This window comes from Camelus bactrianus, chromosome 2 (assembly GCF_048773025.1).
Source record: "Camelus bactrianus isolate YW-2024 breed Bactrian camel chromosome 2, ASM4877302v1, whole genome shotgun sequence".
Taxonomy (NCBI): Eukaryota; Metazoa; Chordata; class Mammalia; order Artiodactyla; family Camelidae; genus Camelus; species Camelus bactrianus.
Genome location: NC_133540.1, coordinates 53,168,103 through 53,187,519, shown reverse-complemented (window position 1 = coordinate 53,187,519; position 19,417 = coordinate 53,168,103).

Below are 19,417 nucleotides of genomic sequence, written 5' to 3'. Positions count from 1 at the left end.
ATCAAACTAAAAATTAAGTTTAAAAATATTTCTGTATTTTCATTATTTTTAAAATTATACTTTGCTTAGCCATAGAAAATATAATTACTTAAGGACTTCTCTCCTTAGAATCTACACCATGTTTCTACTTCATTTTCACATCTGTTCTGTTTTGTTATTTAAATTCAAAAGAGTCCAATTTTAATTTTTTCCATTTTTGAAACTGTGATTAGTTTTGGTGGCTTATGAAGAGAAAGTCAGTGAAAGCAAATATTCATGACTGAGAGCCACTGAAAATGAATACCAGATATTGAATTCTGTTTTCTGGCACTTGTACTTATAAGAGAAACTTCTTGCTCAGTTTCTGGTTCCACATGTAAGCAGTTTAGAAGTCACCACTCCACTCTACAAACAAGTAAAAAGCAGAACAGACTGAAAAATTAACAGCTTTTCTTGGGTCCATAACAGAACGGAGAAACCAGAACAAACCACTGCCTCTAAGGTTGGAGAGACAGACTGGTGAATACAGAATCACACCCTATCCATAATGCAGAGACACTTGAGAGGAAACTGTCTCAGGAAAAAGTCACAGCATAGAAAAACCTAAACTGTAGATGATAAATTGCTGGAGACTCAGAATGGACACCTCTGAGACATAAAAACACCAGGGGACCCAATTATTGGAGAAAAGAGGATATAATATTGTGAGATTTATGAGGAGGTTGACCAGGTTCCCATATTAAACATAGAAAAATTCTCTGGGTCTTCTGGCAGGGGGAGGGGAAGGAACCAATTTGAAATACATCAGAGCAGTCTGCTCTCCTTAACGAGGTCTGCCCTTGAAGGAAATTAATTAACTAGATCCTAACCTGCTGGGGTATTAGCGGAGCCTGTACAGGGAAAGAGAAATACCCAACTCTAGCCCACTAGAAACATCCTAAGTGAGGAGAAAAAAATGAGAAACACTTGTAATGTTCGCAGTCCAGAGGCAAAGGATCATGCACCATGACAAAGTGAGATATATCTCAGGGATGCAAGGATGATTCAGTATCTGCAAATCAATCGATTTGATACACCATATTAACAGACTGAAGAATAAAAATCTTATAATCATCTCAACAGATGCAGAAGAAGCTTTAAACAAAATCCAACATCCATAGTATGATAAAAACTCTCCAGAAAGTGGGTATAGAGGTAAAATGCCTCAACATAATAAAGGACATATATGACAGGCACACAGTTAACATCATACTCAATGGTGAAAAGCAGAAAGCATTACCTTCAAGATCAGGAACAAGACAAGGATGCTTACTCTTGAAAGGTCTACTGAACACGGTATTGGAAGTCCTCACTACAAGAAATAAACAAGAAATAAAAGGACTCCAAATTAGAAAGAATGAAGTAAAACTGTCACTCTTTGCAGATGACATGATAGTATACATAGAAAATCCTAAAGACACCACCAAAAAACTACTAGAGCTCATCAATAAATTTGGTAAAGTTGCAGGATACAAATTTAATATACAGAAATCTGTTGCATTTCTAGGCACTAACAATGAACTATCATAAAGAGAAATTCATAAAACAATTCCATTCACAATTGCATACAGAACAGAACACTTAGGAATTAATCTTGCATTTCTAGGCACTAACAATGAACTATCATAAAGAGAAATTCATAAAACAATTCCATTCACAATTGCATACAGAATAGAACACTTAGGAATTAATCTAACTAAGGTGGTAAGGGACCTGTACTTGGGAAACTGTAAGACACTGTTGAAACAAATTGAAGACTACACAAACAGATGGAAATATATTCCATGCTTATGGATTTGAAGAATTAATACTGTTAAAATGATGATACTACTCAAGGCAATTTACAGATCTGATGCAATCTCTATCAAAATTGATGGGTTTTTTTTGAACAGAACTAGAATAAATAATTCTAAAATTTGTATGGAAACACAAAAGACCCTGAATAGCAAAAATTATCTTGAGAAAGAAGAATAAAGTTAGAGGGATCATGCTCCCTGATTTCACGCTATACTACAAAAGCTACATTCATCAAAATAACATGGTATTAGCACAAAAACAGACAGATCAGTGGAGGAGAATAGAGAGCCTAGCAATGAATCCACAATTGTATGGGAAGTTAATCTATAACAAAAGAGACAAGAATATACAATGGGGAAAAGACTTCTTCAATAAATGGTGCTGGGGAAACTGGGCAGCTAAATGTAAGAGAATCAAACTGGATTGTTCTCATACACCATGCACAGAAATAAATTCAAAATGAATTAAAAAATGTAAGCCCTAAAACCATAAAACTTCTGCAAGAAAACATAGGGAGTAGGGCCTTTGGCATTGGACTTAGTGATATTATTTTGGATATATCTCTTCAGGTAAGGGAAAGAAACACAAAAATAAACAAACAGGAGTACATCAAACTAAAAGCTTTTGAACAGCAAAGGAAATCAAATAAAACAAAAAGGCTACCTACTGAAGGGGAGAAGTTATTTGCAAATGATATATCTGCCAAAGGATTAATATACAAATACACAAAGAACTGATACAACTCAACATAAAGGACAATTTTTAAATGGGCAGAGGTTCTGAACAGACATTTTTCCAAAGACATACAGATGGCTAGAAGGTACATGAAAAGATGCTCAGCATCATGAATCATCAGGGAAATGTAAATCAAAGTCACAATGAGATATCACCTTACACTTCTTAGAATGGTTATGATCAAAAAGACAACAATTAAGTGTTGGAAAGGATGAGGAGAAAAGGGGCACCCTTGTGCACTGTTGGTGAGAATCTAAATGTGTACACCTGCTGGAAAATAATATGGAGATGCTCAAAAATTTAATAATAGAACTACCATAATATCCAGCAATTCCACTCCTGGGTATTAAGCTGAAGAAAATGGAAACTGTCCATCAAAAGATGAATTGATAAAGATGTAGTATAAAGTGGAATATTACTCATCCATAAAAAATAATAAATTCTTGTCTTTTGAGACAGCATGTATGGACCTAGACTATCTTATGTTAAGTGAAATAAACCAGACACAGATAGATAAGCCCTGTATGATTTCACTTGTATATGCAATCTAAAAAACGAAATAAATAAACATAAAAAAGCAGAATCAGAGCTGCACAGAACAAGCAGATGTTAACAAAGGGGAGGAGATAAGGGGAGGAAAGAAATAGGTGAGGGAGATTAACAGGTACAATCTTTTAGTTGCAAACAAATGAGTCATAAGTATGAAATGTACAGGTGAGGCATATATCAATAACTATGTAATTTCTTCGTATGGTGACATATAACTAGAATTCTGGTGGTAAACATTATGAAATGTATAGAAATCCATTGCTTTTCTATACACAAATAATGAACCATCACAAAGAGAAAACAAGAAGAAAAATCCCCTTTAAAATCACATCAGAAGAATAAAATCCCTAGGAATAACCTTAATTAAGGAGGTGAAATACTGATACTCTGAAAACTATAAAACTTTAATAAAGGAAATTGAAGATAATACAAAGAAATGGAAAGATAACCTGTATTCATGGATTGGAAGAATTTTTATTGTTCAAATGTCCATGCTACTCAAAGCAATCTACAGATTTAATGTAATCCTTATCAAAATACCTATAAAATGTTTCACAGAACTAGAAGAAATAATCCTAAAATGTATATGGAATCACAAAAGACCCAAATTGTAAAAGTAATCTTGGGGAAAAAGAACGAAGCTAGAGTTACAATGCTGCCTGATTTCAGACTATACTACAAAGCTACAGTAATCAAAACAGCATGAAACTGGCACAAAAACAGACACAAAACAGAACAGAGCACAGAAATAAACTCACACAGTTATAGTCAATTAATCCATGACAAAGAAGGTAAGAATATACAATGAAGAAAAGACAGTGTCTTCAATAAATGGTGCCAGAAAAACTGGATAACTACATGTAAAAGAATAATATTAGAACATTCTCTAACACTATATACAAAAATAAACTCAAAATGGATTAAAGACCTAAATATAAGACTTGAAATCATAAAACTCCTAGAAGAGAACATAGAACACTGTTTGACATAAATTGTAGCAGTATTTTTTGGATGTCTCCTAAAGCAAAAGAAAGGAAAGCAAAAAATAAACAAATGGGACCTAATTAAAGTGTTTTTCCCAGCTAAGGAAACCATCAATATATTAAAAAACCAAATGACCCAGTTTAAAAATGGGCAGAAGACCCAAGCAGACATTCTTCCAAAGAAGATATATAGATGGCCAAGAGGCAAACGAAAAAATGTTCAATATTGTTCATCATCAGAGAAATGCAAATCAAAATCACAATGAGATATCACTTCACACCTGTCAAGATGATTATCATCAAAACATGTACAAATAATAAGTGCTGGCTAAGATGTGGAGAAAAAAGAACTCAAGTACACTGTTGGTAGGAATGTAAATTGGTGCAGCCACTATGGAAAACAATATACATGCTCCTCAAATAACTAAAAATAGAACCACCATATGGCCCAGCAATTCCACCACTGGGTATGTATCTGAAGAAAACAAAAGCCTTAATTCAAAAAGGTAAATGCACTCCAATGTTTATAGTAGCATTATTTGCAATAGCCAAGATACCAAAGCAATCTACATGTCCATCAACAGATGAATGGATAAAGATGTGAGGCATATATACATATATGTATAATAAAGTTATACATTATAATATGAAATTATATTATCACTTACACATGGAATCTAAAAAATAAAATGAATATATATATATATATATATATATATTAAAACAGAAACAGACTCAGATACCGGGAACAAACTAGTGGTTAACACTGGTGAGAGGCAAGGGGGGAGTGGTCAGATAGGAGTATAGGATTGAAAGATACAAACTATTACGTATAAAATAGATAAGCAACAAGGATACATTGTTCACCACAGAGAAATATAGCCATTATTTTGTAACAGCTTTAAATGCAGTATAATCTATAAAAATACTTAATCACTATGCTGTATACCTGAAGCTCATATAATATTATAAATTAACTATACTACAATAAAAAAAAATTACATAGTTAAGGAAGGCCGTATCTTGTGAAATTACAGGTATATTTTCATTTTTGTGTCACTCTGTGCCATAATGGAATTATATAATTAAAAAAAAATTTTAGTGGGCTAGAATATTATTTTAAATAAAATATTGAACAAGTGATGTTCTAATTAATATTAGTTCAGAAATTCATAAATGTATTTTATTTATTATTCACATATTTACTAAGAATATGTGAATTATTTTCTATTCAGTATGTGAGCTAATGAATGCTTTCAATAAACATGTATTTAAACTTAGAGAAAAGAGTAAATCCTAAGAGTTCTCATAACAAGGAAAAATGTTTTTTCTATTTTTTAATATTGCATCTATATGAGATGATGAATGTTCACTAAACTTACTGTGATGATCATTTCATGATATATGTAAGTCAAATCATTATGGTGTACACTTAAACTTATACAGTGCTGTATGTCAACTACATCTTAATTAAACTAGAAGAAAAAAATTAAATTAAAAGACATGAACACATCCAGCAGGTGGAAAATATCAAAATTTGAGGGAAATTTATAGCATTGAATGCATATATTAGAAAAGAAGAAACATTTGAAGTCAATAATCTAACTTTCTTTTGCAGAGAACTAGAAAAAGTAGAGCAAATTAAATCCTAAGTAAGCAGAAGAAAAGAGACGGGACTATAATTCCTAATATCAGAAATGAAAGAGGGCATACCTCTATAGATCCCAGGGATATAAAAGGATAATAAATCAATAATATAGACAACTATTTGCTAACCAATTTGATGACCTAGATGAAATACACCAATTCCTTCAAAGATACAATCTGCCAAAAGTCACAGAGAAGAAATAGAAGATTGTAACAGGTCTATGTAGATTTAAGATTTTTAATCAATAATTAATAACCCTCCAAAGCAGAAAGCACTAGGGCTACACTGACTCCCTGGTGAATTTGACCAAATATTTGAGGAAGAAACTCCACCAATTCTTACAATGTCTTTCAGAGCATAAAAGTTGAGGAAATGCTTCCTACTTCATTCTATGAGGTCAGCATTATCCTAAATCAAAGACTTTACAAGGAAAGAAAATACAGACTGATATCTTTCAAGAACACAGATGCAAGAAACCAAAATATTGGAAACTGAATCTTAAAAAGTATAAAAAGAACTACACACCACAACCAAATGGCACTTACCCCAGATATGCGAGGCTGATTCAACATTTGAAAATAATGAATGTAGTTCATCACTTCAAAAGGCTAAAAAAGAAAAATAACAAGATCGTATCAATAGATGCAGAAAAAGTATTTACAAAACCCAATAGCCATTCATGACAAAAACTCTCAACATAATAGCAATAGAGGGGAACCTTTTAAAAAGATAAAGACTATTTGCAAAACACCTACAAGCTGACATCATATTTAATGATACAAAACTTGAAGCTTTCCAACTAAGATTAGGTACAAGGCAAGATGTCCCTTCTCACCACTCCTTTTCAACATTGCAGTAGAAGTCCTTGTTACTGCAATAAAGCAATAAAGCAAGAAGAGGAAATAAAATATATACATATTGGGAAAGAAGACATAAAACTGTCTTTTTCCACATATGACATGATTGTCCATATAGAAAATCCAAAAGAATTGACAACAAAAACTGGAACTAATAAGCAATTATAGTAAGGCTGGAAGATACAAGACTAATAAATAAAAGTCATTTGCTGTCCTATAGACCAACAATGAACAAGTAGTATTTGAAATTAAAACACAATTCCATTAATATTAGCACAAAAATTGAAACACAAGTATAAATCTAACAAAATTTGTACAAGATCTATATTAAGGAAAATTACAAAACATTAATAAACAAAAATAAGTAAGTACTAAATAAATGGAAAGATATTCCATGTTCATGGATAGGAGGACTCTATTTTCAAGATGTCTGTTTTTCCCAACTTGATGTACAGATTCAATACAATTCCAATCAAAATTCTAACAAATTATTTCATGGTTATTGACAAACTGATTCTGATATTTATTTGGAGAGACAAAAGACTCAATATAAACAGCGCAATATTGAAGGAAAAGAACAAAGTTGGAGACTGATGCTTCTTGACTTCAAGTCTTAGTGTTAACTGCAATAATCAAGACAGAGTGGTGCTAGCAAGAAGAATAGACAATGGATCAACAGAACAGAAGTCAAGAAACAGACTCACATAATTATGGTAAACTGATCTTTGATAGAAGAGCAAAGGCAATTCAATGAAGCAAAGACAGTCTTTTCAACAAATAATGCTAGAATGGCTGGACTGAGTCTAGACATAGACCATATACCCATCATAAAAACTAACTCAAAATGGATCATACATCTGAAGTGTGAAATGCAAAACTATAAAACTCCTAGAAGATAACATAATACAAACCTAAAAGACCACGAGTATGGTGATGCCTTTTTAGATACAACAGCAAAGAAATAATCCATGAAAGGAATAATTGATAAGCTGAACTTTAATAAAATGAAAAAACTGCTCCACAAAAACAATATTAAGATAATTACCCACCTTTCCCCTAGAGGCAGGCCCATTGACTGCATGACTGCAAATCCTTAAACAGCCCTTTGATTTGGCTTCAGCCCCACCTAGCTGCAGTCTAATGGTAGTCCTGCTTACCCAGGTCCCAAGCAGTGACCTGGCAAAGTCCTTCTGTCACTAGCACCATCTACCAAAGGGACCCAGCAGGTGTCACTTCTACCCATGCTTCAGGGAACAGGCCTGCCAAACTCAGTCCTGACTAACACTATAGACCAAAGAACCTAACAGACATATAGAGACCACTCAATCCAACAAAAGGAGAACATATACCTCTCAAGCACACAGAGCAAGAGCACATTCTCTGGATAGCTCATATGTCAGATCACAAAATACGGCTTAAGGAATTTAGCAAGACTGAAATTATATGAAGTATCTTTTCTAACCACAATGATATTAAATAGAAATCAATAACAAGAGGAAAATTGAAAATTCACAATTATGTGGCAAGTAAGTGATATACTTCTAAATAACAAACGAGTCAAAGAAGACGTAAAAAGGGAAATAAAAATATCTCAGAATGAACAAAAATGGAAATTCAACAGATCAAAACTTAAGGGATGAAGCAAAAGCAGTTCTAAGAAGATTTGTAGCAATAAATGCATACACCTAGAAAAAATATATCACAAATGAAAAACCTAACTTCATACTTCAAGTAATTAGGAAAAAAAAAACTGGGCCCAAAATTAGCAGAAAGAAGAAAATGATAAGTATTAGAGCAGAAGTAATGAATTAGAGACAAGAAAGACAATAGAAAAACTTAAAGAAACTAAGAGATAGTTTTTTGAAAAGATACAAAAAAGAAACATTTGGCTAGACTCATCAAGGAAAAAAAAAGAGAGAGGACTCAAAATCAGAAATGAAAGAGGAGATATTACAACTGATACCACATAAATACAAAGAATCACAAGAGATTACTGTGAATGATTATACACACACACAAATTGAATTACCTAGAAAAAATACGTGAATTTCTAGAAACATACAACTGACCAGGACTGAATCATGAAGACATATAAAATATAAAGAGACTAATAATAAGTTAGGGGATTGAAGCAGTAATCAAAATTCCTCACAGCAAATAATAGCCCAGGAACCAGATGGCTTCACTGGTAAATTTTACTGAATGTTTAAAGTTAATCTTTTTCAAACTCTTCCAAAAAAATTAAAAAGGAAACATCCAAACTTATTTTACAAGACCAGCATTACCTTCATACAAGAGCCAGATAAGAACACTATAAGAAAAAAAAATACCCTGATAAACATAGATGCAAAATTTCTCAATAAAATACTAGCAAACTTATTTCAATAACACATTAAAAGTATCATACACCATGATCAAATGATGTTTATCACTGGGATGCAGGGATATTTCAACAGAGACAAATTAATCAACATAATGCACCACATGAACATAATGAAGGATAAAAATAATATGATCATCTCAACAGATGCAGAAAAAGCATTTGACAAAATTCAACATTCTGTCATGATAACTCTCAACAAAATGGGTATAGTAGGAACATACATCAACATAATAAAGTTCAAACATGAAAAAGCCACAGTTCATATCATATTCTATAGTGAAAAGCTGAAAGCTTTTCCTCTACAATCAGGAACAAAATAATGCCCACTCTCACCACTCTTAACATAGTATTGGAAGTCCTAGCCAGAGCAATTAGGCAAGGAAAAGAAATAGAAGACATCCAAATCAGAAAGGAAGAGATTAAATAGTCTCTACAGATGACACTATGCTATGCCAAAAAAAAAAAATTCTAAAGCACCCACCAAAAAATGTTAGAACTACTAAATACATCCAGTAAAGTTGCAGAATACAAAATCAACATACAAAAATCACTTGTATGTCTTTATAACAGCAATAATCTGAAAAGAAATCTCATTTATAACAGTATCAAAAACAATAAAACACTTAGGAATAAATTTAACCAAAGAGGTAAAAGATCTGTACAGTGGACATATAAGACATTGATGAAAGAAACTCAAGAAGACACAAATTGAAAGATATCCTGCTCATGAACTGGAAGAATTGTAAAAATGTCCATACTACCAAAATATATTTACAGGTTCAATACAATCTCTATCAAAGTTCCAGTGGCATTTTCCTCTGAAATAGAAAAAACAACCCTAAAATTTGTATGGGAACCACCAAAGATACCAAGTAGCCAAAGACATTTTGAACAAGAACAAAGCTGGAGTCATCGCACTTCCTGATTTCAAACTATTTTACAATGCTATAGAAATCAAACAGTGTGGTACTGACACAAAAACAGATCCACAGATCAATGGAACAGACTAGAGTACAGAAATAAACCCACATATATATGGTCAATTAATTTATGACAAAAGGGTCAAGAATATACAATGGGGAAAGGACAGTCTGTTCAATAGATGGTGTTAGGAAAACTGGATATTCACATGCTAAAGACCTTTTTCTAACATCACACACAAAAATTAACTCAAAATGGATTAAAATTTAAATGTAAGACCTGAAACTGAAACTATAAAATTCCTAGATGAAAACATAGGGAAGAATCTCCTTGACACTGGTCTTGGCAATAATTTTTGGGGGGCTATGACCTTAAATGCAAAAGCAACAAAAGCAAAGTAACAAATGAAATTACATCTAATTTTAAAACTTCTGCACAGTGACAGAAACAATCAACAAAATTAATAGGCAACCTAAGGAATGGGGAAAACTATTTGTAAACTACATATCTGGTAATGAGTTAATATCCAAAATATATAAGGAACTCATACAATTCAATAGCATAAAAACAAATAATCTGACTGAAAATAGGCAAAGAACCCAAATAGACATTTTTCCAATGAGAATATACAAATAGCCAACAGGTATATTAAAAAGTGCTCAACATCACTAATCATCAGGGACATGCATATCAAAACCACGATGAGATGTCCCCTCACACCGGTTAGGATAGCTATTATCAAAAAGACAAGAAATAACAAGTGTTGGTGGGGATATGGAGAAAAGGTAATCCACTGTCCACTGCTGGGAGGATGTGCTAATTAACTTGATTATGGTCATCACTTCTAATGTGTATGTATATATGAAGTTCATGTTTCCTTCCAGATGATTCCTCACTTACCAATCTTTCTACTTGCCTATAGAATATACCTAGTTATGTACCCACAGAGAGAAAAATCCTACTTGATAGTTACAGACTGAACAATTTTTTACCCTCACAGCTACAAAAACAGCCCTGTCCTGCCTCCTAGATTCCACATCCCATAGAAAGATGACTTTCTGACCAGTTGCTCACTCTCAAAACCTAGGAGTTAAAGTTGACTCCTTTCCAACTCCATCCTCTGAGCAATCAACTACCAAATCCCATATATTTACCCTTTGTAAATATCTTTTGTTAGAAATTATTATTCCCATCTTTGATACCAGAGTTTAGAAAAGTCATCTCTTGCACTCTAACTGGTTTCTCTGCCTCCAGATTGGTCCCTTCCTCCCTCACTATTCTCAACTCAGCAGCCAGAAAACCTTGATTATAAATGTTAAGGTTGGTATGCCATTTCTTATGTCTCCCATTGCCTTATGATAAAGTCTAATATTTCATCCAAATCTTGTTAATTCTACTTTAGCTCTGATCTCCCTTGTTGCTTGCCATTCCCTACTCTTAACTAATGTTCCAGGTATATTAAGATGCTTTCATATCCCTGTCTGTTATACATCCATGCATACACATATGTAAATACACATGTATCACAACTTGTTTTTCATGAGGTTGTACTTATATACAGCAGCCAGGATCAAACAAGATGGAGAAGTATAATGACAGATGACCAATAGTCCATCATCCCTGCATCTTAACTCAGATTTTATGACTGGAATATTTCTCCTCCCCATCTCACTTACTCTGGGTACCTTCTAACCTTCAGTCAGATTCTAGTTGAAATAACATTCCTTCAGGTATTCTTATATCAGTATGCTTACTATGCACACTCACTGTCTGTCCATCGTGACCATCCAAGAGTAACAGCTTCCTCTTCACCATCGAAACTTTCTGTGTTTCTGTTTTGGCTACACATAGGGAAGAGGACTTGAGAAAACAAAGTTCCTAGACCTAACTGAGTTATTATAAGCAACTCAGAACAAAAGAAAAATCCCAACTACACCACCTCTGCTCCCCCCACCCCCAAAGAACTGAATGGAAAAAGGGAAAAGAAACAGCTCTCATTCTTTATGGAACAAAATTTAATTTTGGCATACCAACATTAATCTCATCAATACAGTCACAAAAATTTCCTTAGGTTGATTTCAAATACCAGTACCTTTTGTGTAAACTACAAATAATTAATTCATTAACCACTTTATTTTTTTCATTCAATCACTATTTAATTCATTCAAGAAATGTTTAGTAAGCACTTGTGTATCAAACACATATAGGGGATACAAACTTTGCAAGGGCAAAGTTTCTTCCCACATGCAAATTTCATTCCAGTGGAGAGATAAAAATAATAAAGAAACAGAAATGTAAGGTAATTATAGCCATATAAGAATAAAACAGGGTAAGGAGTTTGAATACGGGAGGGGCGATGTATCAATTATTCAGATATGACAGTCATCAGAGATCCGTAGCAAAGGAGCAAGTGAGCTCTGCAGATTTCTGGCAAAGTGAGCCCTTCCAGCAAGGTGAGGAGCAGGAGTTAAAGTATCAGAAGCAGGAATGAGTCAATTGTTTGGAAGAGATAAAAAGAATGCTAGTGTGGTGGACTGCAACTGGGAAGAGGGAAACTGAAATGTGATAAAGATGGAACAGAATGTAATAAAGAAATACTGGAGACAGACAATGCTGCCTTTGAAGTTCACGGTATGAAGTCTGGAATGTTTGAAACAGGTACCTGATATTGTCAAGATTTTTATTTTAAAAAGATTAGTCTAGTTCCTAAATGGAAAACAGAAAACCTGAGCTTGCCAAGTGTAGCAGGAGGGTTAGTTAGGAACCACTTACAGTAGTCCTATTTCTGAAGAGGCTATAAAAACCTATTTGTTTTAGCATAGGGCTCATTATTTATTAGGGTTGAATGGATGAAAATATTTCCCGTAAAGACTTGGAATCAGGCACTCCAGACTCTAAATTATTTTTCAAAGACTCAAAATCCAGATTTGTAAATAGACATCAAATAATCTGCATAATAAGATTGTAAGTCTCAATATGCCTGCTGGATGACATTTTATTTACTTTAATTAGCCAGTGCATATGCCTTTATTTTTTTTTCTCTCCAAAGAGAAGAAGTGCACAAAGAAGGAATTAGCTTACAAAAAGTACAGGATATGACACTTTTTATTTTTAAGACAAAATATGTGTTTATAATTTTTAGATAAGTGGTGTATCTATGATAGTTCAGCTCCTCTGTATGAAATAAAAGAATCAGCCGTTCCACAAAGCATGGTCTCTACCTCTTGTGAACTTGATCTTGGAGCTAAATGTAAGGACTGAAAATAATAAAATAGAACCTAGTTAAGGTTTGCACATCTTTGTTTCTCACCAGTAGTAGCTTAATAAGTATTTCTTATATTTCAATTAGAACTTTCACCAGGTGACTGGTTTCTGGACCACTTGAAACAATTTTCTCTTTTCCACTGATGCTAAATATCCAAGCTAAAATCCACCCTCTACTCAAATATGGTGTAAATGATGAAAATGCAAGCAGTTGAAGTTACTGTCAATTCAACTGTCATTATACGAGGCTGAATTGCATAGATTTATTATCATTTCTAGACTATGTCATTATTTTAATGTAATTTCTGCAGTTTTATGGTTTACTGATATGTGTAATTGCACAGAAGTTGGCCAGTAGTATACATTAAACAGCTGTGTTTTTTGGTTGAGCTCACCATGTTAATAAAACTATGAGCTTCTAAAACATCCTGTCAGATGGTAGTAATTTAAACTGTTTTTCAGTTGACGTGATTATTTGAAAATTTACTACTTTGAACTTTAAAAAGGAATATGTAACAAGGCTCTACTGAAGCTTAAAAGAAAGTAAGCGATGCCTGCTCACAGAGTGCTCCTGACGCGCCTCCCTGAGAGCAGCTCGCTTAGGAAGTAGAGGAAGACTTCACCAGCCGCTAAGGGCGAGACAGCAGCGCGGCGGCCCATCAAGCTCCGAGTCCTACCACCGTGCCTCTGAAAACCACGATGGTGGTTGTGGAATATTAGAAAAGTAGAAGTTGGCAGACAGAGATAATACATCTAGTCATCGTTGCAGATCCTAAACTGCTGATGTTGTCAAGGTGTGACGTGTCCTGCGCTGAGAAAATTACCCATAAAGGTATACTGAACCAACTGTTCAAGCTTTCCATTGCACAAACCAATCCCCAAATCTCTAATTAAACTCCTAAATATACACAATCCCTCCAGCTCTAACATACATAATACAAACAAAGCAAAATAAGTATCAATGTAAAGTACTAAGTATACACCATTTACCATTTGAAAAAAAATCAGTCAACTCCTGATTTAAATGACCATGAAAATGATTGACTAAGCTCAATAATTTTAAATGCCCTCGAATTAAGTTTATACTTCAAATAGAATAAGGATCATCTCTCCCTTTCTCTCTCTCCCCTCCCTCTCCTTCAAACACACACACACACACACACACACACACACACACACACACACAACATTTGATGCTAGTCAGAAAGAGTTGTACTTTAGTTTTCTGTTTTTTATATATATATAGAGAGAGAGAGAGAGAGAGAGATACAGATATATTCTGTGTGCCAAAAATAACCATCTAAATTAAAACAAACAAATAAAGTTAAAAGAGAAATGACCATACGGAAAAAACATCTATTTGCAACACATATCACAGTATGGCTTAATTTTCTTAAAACATAAAGACTCCTAAAATGAGTAAGAAAAACATCAAAATCCCAAGAAAAAAAAAAATGGGCAGAGGAGAAGAAGAGACAGAATACCAGAAAAGGAAAAAACCAAACAATAAGTTCTAAATATATGAAAAGTACCGAGAATAGGAAGCATTCTTTCCTCTGCTCCCCGACCCCACCCCCACCCCTACTAAGTCTCTCCTTAGTAGGTGGTCCCTTAAATTCTTCCAGTTTCCCTGTGTTCGTATATTATCTTCCCCTTCAGTATGAGGCTTTCATAGAATCTGTTCTTATCAAGCACATACACACCATTTAATCAATCAATTCATTCTGCCCAATAGTTTCCTTGAATTCCAAACATCTTTCCCAAGGCACACAGCATTTCTCAGATGGTGCTCCATGCTAACCTTGCAGGCTTTAATATACTATAATACTAAAGGGCCAGAGCTACACTGTTGGAGAGTAACACTTTTTCACCCTCCTGAAAATGTTCCACTCTGGATCTTGCTGTGTCCTAACATACTCTTCCACTTAGACTGGAAATTAGAGAGAAGAGACTTCCAGAATCGGAAACCTAGGGATAATGAACTTAATTCAACCTGGGCTTCAGCATAGGAGAGCAGACTCCCTGCAGTCATGTTCATACATACGCCTGTATCAACATTTCCAATTGGGCTTTGCTAGAGCCCTTGGTCGTGCTTGGTTTTATCTGGTTTCTTGGGAAAATCCGACTGTATTCCCACAAAGAACCAAATACACAAATTCCTCCCAAAAGCAGAGATATTGTTTTGAAATCAAAAGTATCTGTCTCATAATCTGCTATGATTGCTCCGTAGTCCTAAATTCTCACCCTTGCTTGTTTCTCATATATGTTTCAATGAAAATTTCAACAAGAGTTGTCCCACCTGTGCAATTTTAATACTATCTCATAGCCAATACATTTCTCGTGGATAGAAAAATGTCCATGTACTTTCAACATCTTCAATTTTTGAAAACATTTTTTTTCAGTTTGTCAAAACAGACTATTAGTGTTAACCAAGTGAAATTTAAATTAATTCAGACAGCTTAACACAGGAATATATTCATATGCAAAGCACACAAGAGTCAAATAGAGAAGTTAATACAAGGAGTTTTAGAGAAAGGAAATCACATCAAGTGCAACTTAACCTAATTGAGACTGATTTTAAATCACTTTTATTTCAAAGGAAGATTTAATCTTCCAAGGGTAGCTTTTTTTTCCATATGAAAATCTTTTTTTTTTTTTTTTTTTTTTTTACCCCCCTTCATCTTATTTTAATCCACTAGGTGGGTGAATTTCTGTCTGGCAAGAATTCATTATCTTTTGCTTTGATTAAGAATCATTACAATTTGTAGTATTTTTTTTATCTCCTTTGCGAGGACTTCAACCTCTGTTGGTTTAATAAATATGCTAATGTCTGTTACAGGAGTAAAACTCTAAGTAAGGAGATTAGAGCAGGTTCCATCGTGGAGAAGGTATGTTATTTTACTTCTTCTTCCATCACATATTAGAACTTTCCAAAGGGAGAGGGTTCCTGGAATTTTTGAATAATCCTTACAGAGTCAATAGCAGACACTTTTTAAAATTACATTTAACAATATTTAATAATTTTTATTGAGCGACTAGTATGTGGTGAAGGCTAAGTACCCCACTGAGTGTATGTCAAAACGTCCTCCTGATGCTAATACCAAAAAAATTAAATAATTACAACGAAGGACTGACTATTCTGACAGTAGTATGGAGCAGCTTGAAGGGGATTTGAAATATGTATTTGAATAATTAGTGAATGAACTTTGAGAAACTGATGTCTAAGGGAATTCCTTAGATGAATATGATTTATCCAGGTAATGTATGTGAGCATTGGGCCCAAAGAATTATGAAATAATTATATCACAGTTCTCTCTATAACATTAATAATCCATTTTTATTAATCATCTTTGTTCAGTTCCTGTGATTTTCTTATGCATATATTCTATCTACTGGTCTTTTTTCTTTTACTTCTGCCTATTCCACATTGATTTGCCCATACTGTTTATACACACATATATGAAAGGCTATGCATATATTGGTTAAGAGTGAGAATCTGGACTTCTGAACCACTACCTGCATCTGAATCTCAGCTTTGCCATATGCAATCACCGTGACCTTGGGCAAATTCCTTAACTCAATTCTTCAGTTTCTTCATCCATAAAACAGAATAAAGAATGATATCAATCACACAGGGGAGATGTGACAATAAAAGGAAATAATATATGCAGAACGCACAGAACAAAATTGTACGTAGTAAACTCTTTAAGTGTTTGCTATTATATTATTAGATATTATAAATTAATTTTAGTAGTAATCTGCAACCAACAGCTGTCTAAAAGCTATTAAGCACCCTTTCTATATTCTTTCTGTATTTCAATAGCTCCCTAGATTGTGAATCTCACTTTCCCAAATAGAAACACTGCATTTCCAATCACCTTTTCCTCTAGCTTATAGATGTGTGACTTAGGTTCTGCTGATTTGATGCATCTGTGCAAGACTCTGATTCATAAATCACATCAGAAAACCAGCCAGGTATAGGGCATCCAACTTGCTGGAATACACAGGAGCAAAGACAGTGACTGTGAGGTGAGCAATCATGGAGACCCTTTATTCCTCCAGAGATATGCCTAAGGCATTCAGAATGGTCTAGCATTTGACTACTAATATAAGCTATCCTACAATATAGCCTCTAGCAATCCTAGGCTGTTCTGAATCCCTGGTAACAGAATTGTTTACCTTTATACCACAAGGTTTGGGAAAGGCATCGAAATCTGCATATGGCGATGCCTAGGCTGACTTCAAGGTGTTTACACTGTGAGACCTGAAGTTCTTATGTGGTTGTTTAAAACAAACAAACAAAAAAAACCATGCCACTGGGGCCCATTTTGCATGCCTGTGTGCTAAATGGGTCCAGGACAGGACCAAGTGTGCTTTCCTTATTGAGATACAGAAAATTGTTGTGAAATTGATGACGGCCCAAGCACAGAGTCAGAAAGCTAAAATTAAAGATGAAGTTTTGTTGACTAACAAAACAATTTAAGAGTTAAAAATAATTTTAAAAAGAAAAAAGAGGACACTAATGAAGTCATCTACAAAACAGAAACTGACTTTCAGACATAGTAAACAATCTTCTGGTTACCAGGGGAAAGGGGATAGGAAGGGATAAATGTGGGAGTTTGAAATTTGCAAAAGTTACACTATAAATAAAAATAGATAAAAAACAAATTTCTTCTATATAGCATAGAGAACTATATTCAATACCTTGTAATAACCTTTAATGAAAAAGAATATGAAAATGTATATATGTATGTATATGCATGACTGGGACATTCTGCTGTACACCAGAAACCGACACATTGTAACTGACTATACTTCAATTCAAAAAAATAATAAAATAAGATAAAGGATTATGATGGCCCTTTTCTAATTGTGACTGAAGCAGTGAAGGCAGAATAGAGTACAGAGAATGACCAATATAGTAATGACTTCAGAGAAAGTTTCAGGCATCCAGCACTCCAAAAAAAAACAAAATGGGAATTTGAAATTGGTCATCTCATCTGAGTGAGTTTGAAGTCAGTAAACAGAAAATTGATAAGCCTTAGAAGAGGGATGTTGGTATTCTACTGCACATAGTGACAAAACTTTGACTTATTGTGGTCACTTGGAAAGAAGTGTGTATTAAAGTAATCTTTTGGGGATTCAGTGTTTACTATTTACACCATTTTAATGGGTACCAAAAATACCAGGCCTCTTATACGCATAGACTGCTTCTAGCAGTCCTAGAGAGTTTAAAAAATAATTTTTAACAGTTCATTCAAAGTTTTAAATTATTACTTTGACCATTATCCATTATCATACAAGTGAAAGATTCTTATGACATGCTTTTTTGGGGGACGTGGTGGGGGTGATTAGCAACAGGTCTGTTTAGCAACACAGAACCTGGTGCTGTCATGACTGTTTTGGGAGAGGCAGGATCCACTGCTGCATTAGGCCTCCTTCCTTATGCATTCATTCATTCAACAGTTATCTCCAGCCAACCACGGGCAAAGCACCAATACAGATGCTGCACTATAGAAACTAAAGAAATAGATAACTTCTCTGCCTGCAAGGGTCAGAAAATAGATAGGAGAGGATAGTTATTGCTAAGAACAATGAAGCTGGCTAAGGAAACGGGAATGATGGGGTAAAGCTTTACAGAAACTGATCAGGAAATGCCCCTGTGATAATCTGGATATTCCATGAAGCAGACACCAAGATAGGATTGGATGAGCGAGAGATTTATTAAGGGAAATACCTGTGACAGATTAAAAGACAGAGCCAGAGAAGGAAGAGAGAGCTTTCAAACCACCTACGAAAGAGAGGGCCAAGGAAGAATGTTTGGACACGTAGAATCTCAGGCTACAGCAGGATTTTTTAAAACATGACACAGAGGCAGAGTTCTCAACCTACGGTCAGCTGTTTAAGGAGGTTCTCATTCTGCAGAAATGGGCCAGCAGTAGTATGGTCAGCCACTTTCACTGGGAACAGCTCACGGGAATTGTAGCCTTGCCTCAAGATGGCAGTGAAACCATCTATGTTATGTTTCACTGCCATCTTGAGGCAAGGCTATGATTCTGGTAGTTCTGTTTCCTAGCGCACAAAATCCGAACATTTTCACATCCACCACATTTCTCTAATAAGACAACGTTAGAGCAGAAAGCTGATGGAAGTTAAGCATCACATCATATAGATAATAGGGGAAGAGTACTCTATGTAGAAGAAATAGCACATGCAAAGATGCTGAGGAGCAAATGCGCCTGGCAGGTTATATGTATCTATA